We start from the raw sequence: 8,921 nt of genomic DNA, 5'->3' as shown, positions 1-8,921 counted from the left end.
CTCCCTTTCTCTGGTCTATCCAACCGGGTGTCTCTCTGGTCTATCCAACCGGTCTATCCAACCGTGTCTCCTTTCTCTGGTCTATCCAACCGGTGTCTCCTTTCTCTGGTGTCTGTCTCCTTTCTCTGGTCTATCCAACCGGGTGTCTCCCTTTCTCTGGTCTATCCAACCGGGTGTCTCCTTTCTCTGGTCTATCCAACCGGGTGTCTCCCTTCTCTGGTCTATCCAACCGGGTGTCTCCCTTTCTCTGGTCTATCCAACCGGGTGTCTATCCAACTGTTCCCTTTCTCTGGTCTATCCAACCGGGTGTCTCCCTTTCTCTGGTCTATCCAACCGGGTGTCTCCCTTTCTCTGGTCTATCCAACCGGGTGTCTCCTTTCTCTGGTCTATCCAACCGGTGTCTCCCTTTCTCTGGTCTATCCAACCGGTGTCTCCTTTCTCTGGTCTATCCAACCGGGTGTCTCCCCTTCTCTGGTCTATCCAACCGGGTGTCTCCCTTTCTCTGGTCTATCCAACCGGGTGTCTCCCTTTCTCTGGTCTATCCAACCGGTGTCTCCCTTTCTCTGGTCTATCCAACCGGTGTCTCCTTTCTCTGGTCTATCCAACCGGTGTCTCCTTTCTCTGGTCTATCCAACCGGGTGTCTCCCTTTCTCTGGTCTATCCAACCGGGTGTGTCTCCCTTGCTCTGGTCTATCCAACCGGTGTCTCCCTTTCTCTGGTCTATGGTCCAACTCCCTTTCTCTGGTCTATCCAACGGGTGTCTCCCTTTCTCTGATCTATCCAACCGGGTGTGTCTCCCTCTCTGGTCTATCCAACCGGGTGTCTCCCCAACTGGTTTCTCTGGTCTATCCAACCGGGTGTCTCCCTTTCTCTGATCTATCCAACCGGTGTGTCTCCCTCTCTGGTCTATCCAACCGGGTGTCTCCTTTCTCTGGTCTATCCAACCGGTGTCTCCCTTTCTCTGGTCTATCCAACCGGGTGTCACCCTTTCTGGTCTATCCAACCGGTGTCTCCCTTTCTCTGGTCTATCCAACCGGGTGTCTCCCTTTCTCTGGTCTATCCAACCGGGTGTCTCCCTTTCTCTGGTCTATCCAACCGGGTGTCTCCCTTTCTCTGGTCTATCCAACCGGTGTGTCTCCCTCTCTCTGGTCTATCCAACCGGGTGTCTCCCTTTCTCTGGTCTATCCAACCGGGTGTCTCCCTTTCTCTGGTCTATCCAACCGGGTGTCTCCCTTTCTCTGATCTATCCAACCGGGTGTCTCCCTTTCTCTGGTCTATCTAACCGGGTGTCTCCCTTTCTCTGGTCTATCCAACCGGGTGTCTCCCTTTCTCTGGTCTATCCAACCGGGTGTCTCCCTTTCTCTGGTCTATCCAACCGGGTGTCTCCCTTTCTCTGGTCTATCCAACCGGGTGTCTCCCTCTCTCTGGTCTATCCAACCGGGTGTGTCTCCCTCTCTGGTCTATCCAACCGGTGTCTCCTTTCTCTGGTCTATCCAACCGGGTGTCTCCCTTCTCTGGTCTATCCAACCGGGTGTCACCCTTTCTCTGGTCTATCCAACCGGGTGTGTCTCCTCTCTCTGGTCTATCCAACCGGGTGTCTCCTTTCTCTGGTCTATCCAACCGGTGTCTCCCTTTCTCTGGTCTATCCAACCGGGTGTCTCCCTTTCTCTGGTCTATCCAACCGGGTGTCTCCCTTTCTCTGGTCTATCCAACCGGGTGTCTCCCTTTCTCTGGTCTATCCAATCGGGTGTGTCTCCCTCTCTCTGGTCTATCCAATGGGGTGTGTCTCCCTCTCCCCCTCTGTTTCTCTCCCCCTCTGTTTCTCTGTTTCTCTCCCCCTCTGTTTCTCTCTCCCTCTGTTTCTCTCCCCCTCTGTTTCTCTCCCCCTCTGTTTCTCTCCCCCTCTGTTTCACTCCCCCTCTGTTTCTCTCTCCCTCTGTTTCTTTCCCTGTTTCTACATGACTCGCATTCTCTGTCTCTGTCTCTCTCTCTGTCTCTGTCTCTCTCTCTCTCTCTCTGTCTCTGTCTCTCTCTGTCTCTCTCTCTCTCTCTCTCTCTCTCTCTCTCTCTCTCTCTCTCTCTCTCTCTCTCTCTCTCTCTCTCTCTCTCTCTCTCTCTCTCTCTCTCTCTCTCTCTCTCTCTCTCTATACAATTCTTCGTAGTGGATGTTAGGATGCCCTCCCCCCTGTTAGAGGACAGACATGTTCCACCCCAGACAGACATGGTGTGGTCAGCAGGGTGTTAACACATATCTGTCATCTGCTGGTAAATGTGTTTCCCCCAGCAATGTGATCACCTGCAGGCCAAGGGAGGAGGTAGACACTGACATATTTAGCTTTGTGTTTTGTGGCTGTTAAAGTCCCTTCTGGGATCAGCAGGTTTAACATATTTGTGTCTCAGCATCCCTCAATCTCTCCCTCTCTCTATCTCACTCTCCCTCTCTCTCTCTGTCTCTTCCTCTCTCTCTCCCTCTCTCTCTCGCTCTCCCTCTGTCTCTCTGTCTGTCTGTCTCTCTCTCTCTTTCTCTTCCTCTCTCTCTCCCTCTCTCTCTGTCTCTCTCTCACTCTCTGTCTCTCTCTCTCTTCCTCTCTCTCCCTCTCTCTCCCTCTGTCTCCCTCTCTCTCTCTCTCTCTCTCTCTCTCTCTCTCTCTCACACACACTCTGTCTCTCTCTCTTTCTCTCTCTCCCTCTGTCTCTCTCTCTCTCTGTCTCCCTCTCTCTCCCCCTCTCTCACTCTCTGTCTCTCTCTCCCTTCTTCTCTCTCCCCCCCTCCCCCTCTCTCTCTACCTCTCTCACTCTGTCTCTCTCTCTCTTGCTCTCTCTCTCACTCTCTCTCTCTCTCTTCTCTCTCTCTCACTCTCTCTCTCTCTCTCTGCCTCTCTCTGCTCTCTCTCTCTCTCACTCTCTGCTCTCTCTCTCTCTCTCTCTCTCTCTCTCTCTCTCTCTCTCTCTCTCTCTGCTCTCTCTCTCTCTCTCTCTCTCTCTCTCTCTCTCTCTCTCTCTCTCTCACTCTCTGCCTCTCTCTCTCTCTCTCTCTCTCTCTCTCTCTCTCTCTCTCTCTCTCTCTCTCTCTCTCTCTCTCTCTCACTCTCTCTCTCTCTCTCTCTCTCTCTCTCTCTCTCGGTGCATGCTGGGTGTTTTTGGAGTTTGAGTGTTTGGTGTGGAAAGCTCTATCCTAACTAACTTTCTTGATTCTATTCTTTTCTTTACATGTTATTTTCTATGGTGGAGGGTTAATGCAATATTTGTTTTTAGCGGTATCCAAAGTTTCTTTTTTCAAAGTTAGGTGGAAGAGGACAGAGTAACATTCCGGGGGGTTGCAAGGTATAGTGTGCGCAATGGCTTCTCAGCCTAGTGCGCAAGAGACGCTGTCGATTCAGCATGGTTTCAGGTGTGTTCCTGAGAACGGAGTTAAGGTGGAGGAGGTTCTGCTCGCGGTCGGTGAACAGGTAGGAGCTGAGTTTATACATTCTGCTTCTAGAATGAACAAGGCGGTGGTTGTGTTCATGAAAAGAGCTAATTTGGTCGGTAGGCTAATTGCTAGCGGAATATTTGTAAGGGATGTGTTGGTGTCAATTTCACCTCTCTCTACCCCTTCAACAAGAGTTGTAGTGGCAAATTTGCCTCCGTTTATTACGGATGATCAAATTAGGAAAGAGCTGAGTCGTTTTGGTAAGTTTGCTAGCGGTTTCCGTGTACTGTCAGCAGGTTTTCAGGCAGATGCCGTTAAGCACGTTGTTTCATTCAGGAGGCAAGTGTTTATGTTTCTGAACAATAATGAGCAACAGCTAAATGTGCATTTTAAAGTGAGGCATGGGGAAGGGCTCTATGCAGGTTTTGCCAGCACAGATAGTCTACGGTGTTTTGAATGTGGGGATTTGGGGCACAAGAGCTTTGCGTGCCCACATAAAGGCCATAGACAAGGGGAGGGTACGAGCGCAAGGGGGGGAAATCGAGGTGAAAATGCAGGGGGTAAGGAGATGCAGACAGCAGAGGCTGGGCCTAGTCAGTCTAGAGATGGTGGTGTAGATGAGGCTGGGTCTAGTCAGGCTAGAGATGGTGGGGTAGCTGAGGCTGGGTCTAGTCAGGCTAGAGATGGTGGGGTAGCTGAGGCTGGGCCTAGACATGCTATGGAGGGTGGTATAGCTGAGGCTGGCCCTAGTCATGCTATGGAGGGTGTTGTAGCTGAGGCTGGCCCTAGTCATGCTATGGAGGGTGGTATAGCTGAGGCTGGCCCTAGTCATGCTATGGAGGGTGTTGTAGCTGAGGCTGGCCCTAGTCATGCTATGGAGGGTGTTGTAGCTGAGGCTGGCCCTAGTCATGCTATGGAGGGTGGTGCAGATGATACTGCGTCTAGTCAGGTTATTCTAGTGGATGAGGAGAGTATAGTGGGGAAGTGTAAGAGATTAGGGGAGGAGGAGGAGGGTGTCAAGAGGAAAAAGAAAAGGGTGTGGACAAAGGCACCATGGAAATGTTGCCTGTTGCTGTGGGTGAGGCCCTAACCAGAGAGAAAGGGCAGGTGGTCAGGGTGGGAGATAGAGAAGAGGAGGAAAGTGAGTCTGAGGAAGAGGATGAGGAGGTATTTTTTCAGACTCCTCTTCAATTGGCCCGGAGCTGACAGCCAGTCAACCAGAGGGGTCTAAGTACACGTTGAGAGAACTGACAAGGTTCCTGAATGAGACTAAGGGGAAAAAAGTTAATCTTGAGGCTTTTTTCCTGATCCTAGAAAGTTTGTAAGATCAGTACAACATGCTATGAGAAATGAGGGGCATGGTGTCCTCTCACCCAAGAAACGTTTTAGGTTGAGGAAGTGGGTCACAACAGTGCGTAAAGGTTTACCTTCAGACACTGTTTAAATGTTTAATTTCTTACTGACACTGGGGCTTTTGAGCTTTGCTATTGGTCTATTTCTCTGCTGGCTTTTCTCCCACTTCTTATGGAGACTCTTCGGTAGGCTCGCTCAATATAAATGGCGCCAGAGATGCGGGAAAGAGGAGTGTGTTGAGTGAATATGTAAAACATAAACAAGTACAGGTGTTGTTTCTGCAGGAGACGCATAGTGATGTGGTGAATGAAGTTGATTGGGGGCTCTGGTGGAAAGGGGCAAGTGTGTTGAGCCATGGGACAAATCTTAGTGCAGGGGTGGCAGTCCTCTTTGCACCGGGTCTGGCTGTAAAATTTGCTCCTCAAAGGAGGTGTGTAGGGGTAGGTTGCTTGTTGTTAAAGCAGAAATTAACAACATGTGTTTTGTCTTTATAAATGTGTATGCGCCTAACACAGGGAGAGAAAGAGGGGTTCTATTTGGGAGTCTTAGACAGGAACTCTCACAAGTAGCGCCTGAGGAGACGCTGGTGATCGGAGGTGACTGGAACTGTACAATGGATTTTACAAAAGACAGAAATGGGGAAGAGCCTCATTCAGTGTCAGTGGGAGTGTTAAGGGACATCTTTAATCAGTTTGACCTAGTGGATGTTTGGAGAACTAAACATCCAAACACAAGACAGTATACGTGGGTGAAGGTTTTGGGGCTAGGTGAGTGCAGCTCGACTTGATCGTTTTACATGTCCAGGAATCAGAGCAATAGGCTTCTGAGTGCTACCATTCTCCCAGTGGGGTTTTCGGATCACCACATAACCATGGCTCGGCTGTCTATTTCACCAGGGCCCCGGCAGGCATCTTATTGGAAGTTCAATGTAAAGCTCTTACAAGATGCCACTTTTTGCTCAGGTTTCCAGACTTTTTGGGAAAGATGGGGGCAGCGAAGAGAGGAGTATGAGTCTCTGAGTCAGTGGTGGGATGTGGGGAAAGTGCAAATTCGGCTTTTCTGTCAACAGTACACAGCTCTCTCATCCTCAGAGGCAAGGAGAGTGTTGGGGGAACTAGAGCGGTGTATTAGTGAGATGGAGGTAGAGATGGTGGGGCAAGGCAATGTAGGCCTCCAGGCTAACTTAGCCGAATTACGTAGGGACCTGGGCAGTTTTTTCCAGGTTAAAGCAAAGGGAGCACTTGTAAGAGCTAGGTTCTCCATGCTCAAGGAGATGGATGCTCCCAGCTCCTTCTTCTTTGGTTTGGAAAGACAGAGCAGTGAAGCCAAGGGTATGCATTGTCTACGGCTGTCTGATGGGCGGGTGACCTCTGTGGTGGGGGAGATGCGGGAGCGGACTGTGGAGTTTTATACTGAATTGTATAGGGCAGAAATGTGTGATCCTATGTGTGCTCAGGTCTTGTTCGCAGGACTCCCTAAGCTCTCTCGGGCACAGAGGGATGAAATGGACATTCCTCTGTTGTCACATGAACTGGCAGAGGCAGTAACCCAGATGTCCCCGGTCGTGCACCCGGGGTTGATGGACTTCCAGTGGAATTTTACAAAAATTCTGGGGAACAATTGGACAGGATTTCTTTTGCGTGTTGCGAGAATGCATAGGGGTAGGAGAGTTGCCGATGAGCTGCCGTCGGGCGGCTCTGACTCTCCTGCCCAAAAAAAGGGGACTTGTGTGAACTTAAGAACTGGAGGCCTGTGGCGTTACTCTGTGCGGACTACAAGATTTTTGCCAAGGTCCTCTCTAACAGACTGAAGTCCCATCTGGACTCTATAATACACAAGGACCAGACATATTGTGTACCGGGACGCTCAATCACGGACAACTTGTTCTTGATTAGGGACATGTTGGACTTGTCGAGAGGTTCTAATGTGAACTTTGGACTGGTCTCTTTAGATCAAGAGAAGGCTTTTGATAGAGTGGATCATGAGTATCTGTTTAATGTGATGTCTGTGTTTGGGTTTGGGAAGAGTTTTGTGACCTGTGTGAAGCTGTTGTATGCTGGGGCGTCATGTATGGTTAAGGTGGGAGGGGGCTCAGTAGGCCAGTCTGGGTGAGACGGGGCATTAGACAAGGATGCCCTCTATCTGGGCAGCTGTACACACTAGCCATTGAGCCTTTTTAGGACTGCTACGCAGGAGACTGCGGGAGTGTGCTGGACAGGCATGGATGTGGTGACAGGAATTGCAGTCTCAGCATATGCAGATGATGTTTCTGTGATGGTCAGGGATGGGCAAGATATGCAGGAACTAGAGACCAGTCTGAAGGTGTATGAGGGAGCTTCATCAGCTAAGGTAAACTGGGGAAAGAGCAAAGCTCTGTTATGTGGGGCATGGGGGATAGGGCTCCTCCTCTGCTTCCAGGGGTTTGCAGTGGGGTTGTGAAGGGCTTAAAGTGTTGGGGGTGTACCTGGGCTCGGAGAGGTGGGTCAGCAAGAACTGGGAGGGGCTGACACAGGCAGTGGTGTCAAGACTGGCCAGGTGGAGGTGGCTCCTGTCCCAAGTGTCATATAGAGGGAGGGTGCTGATAATCAACAACCTGGTGGCATCTTCCTTGTGGCATAAACTGGCTGTCCTCAACCCCCGCCGGTCTGCTTGCAGACCTGCAACGCAAGCTGGTGGACTTTTTTGGTCGGGACATCACTGGCTGAAGGCAGCAGTTTTGTACATGACCGTCCACGAAGGAGGACAGGGCCTGGTGGAACTGGAGAGCAGGATGGCTGCTTTCAGACTAAAGGCGGTGCAGAGACTGCTGTACCACACTGATGTTGGCTGGAGGGAACCAGCATGCGCTGCTGAGGAGAGCTGGCGGATTAGGGTTGGACCGGCAGCTGTTCCTCATGAAGCTGGAGAGGCTGAGTACAGCAGGTCTCTCAGAGTTTTACTCTGCGGTGCTGAGGGCCTGGCAGCTGCTAAGGCCCACACGAGAAGGGGGTGTGGAGCCTGGGCAGTGGGTGTGGGAGGAGCCCATCTTCCACAACCCAGCCATCCCTTTGAGATCGGTTCAGTCGGCCACCCTGCAGAGGCAACTGATGGCAGGGGTTTACAAAGGCTGGGTGACCTGAGACTGCTGGGAGAGGAGGGTGGAAAACCCGGAGGTCTTGGCGCAACAAACAGGAATAACGTCTCTTAGGCTGCTGGAGAGATTCCTGGAGGAGGTTCAGGAGGCACTGTCTGAGCCGGTAAGGGGGGTGTTTGAGAGGCCAAAGGGAGAGGGGCCACCAATGTTCCCGCCACTGCAGGTGACGGCAGAGACTGGAGACTGGCAAGGGGTCTGGAGGACTTGTTAGATTTTAACACTCCGAGCCTGGGGAGTTTGAGGGGTGGGAGGTAAAGCCCTCTACAACCTCTGCGTTAAGGTGAGGAGCATTAGAAGCCTAACAGGAGTGAAGGCACATCAGTGGCAGGGGGTATGTGGGGCGGAGAGTATGGTGGGTTTTAGATGGAGGGCGCTCTACAAACCCCCAGTACCAAAGAGGTCAGGGGACCTCCAGTGGAGGGTTCTTCATGGAGCCCTGGCCACTAACAGCTGGTTGGCACGGGTTGATCCGGGAATTGGGCAGGGGTGTCCTTTCTGTCAAATGAAAGAAACTGTAATTCATGTGTTTTCTGTGTGCACCAGGTTAATGCCATTAATGTCTCTGTTGGAATGTCTGTGTGACAGGTTGGGGGTGGTTTTTGCTGTTGGGATGTTTATAATGGGATACAGGTATTCGGGTAAGGAGAAAGAAAAATGTGTTTTGTTGAATTTTCTGTTTGCTCAGGCAAAGTTAGCTATTTGGCTAACAAGGAGGAACAGGGTCAAAGGTGGGGGGATAACAGACCCTTTACTACTGTTTCATGGGATGGTCTCTGCGCGCCTTAGGGTTGAGTTTGAGTTCTATAAAATGATCAAATGTGTGGAGATGTTTGAGGAGATATGGTGTGTTGGGGGCTGTCTGTATTGCTGGGGAAGATGTTTTGGATATACGGTTGTAGGAGATGGTTTTTGTGTATTTTTATTTATTTTTATTTTTTATTTATTTTAGGAGTGGGGGGTGAGTTTTAAATGAATTAAGAATGTTTCAATAAAGCAAGACCAAAAGTCAAAAGTCTCTCTCTC

The sequence above is a fragment of the Oncorhynchus keta genome, chromosome 37 (assembly GCF_023373465.1).
Source record: "Oncorhynchus keta strain PuntledgeMale-10-30-2019 chromosome 37, Oket_V2, whole genome shotgun sequence".
Classification (NCBI taxonomy): Eukaryota; Metazoa; Chordata; class Actinopteri; order Salmoniformes; family Salmonidae; genus Oncorhynchus; species Oncorhynchus keta.
Note: the sequence above shows the minus strand (reverse complement) of the source record.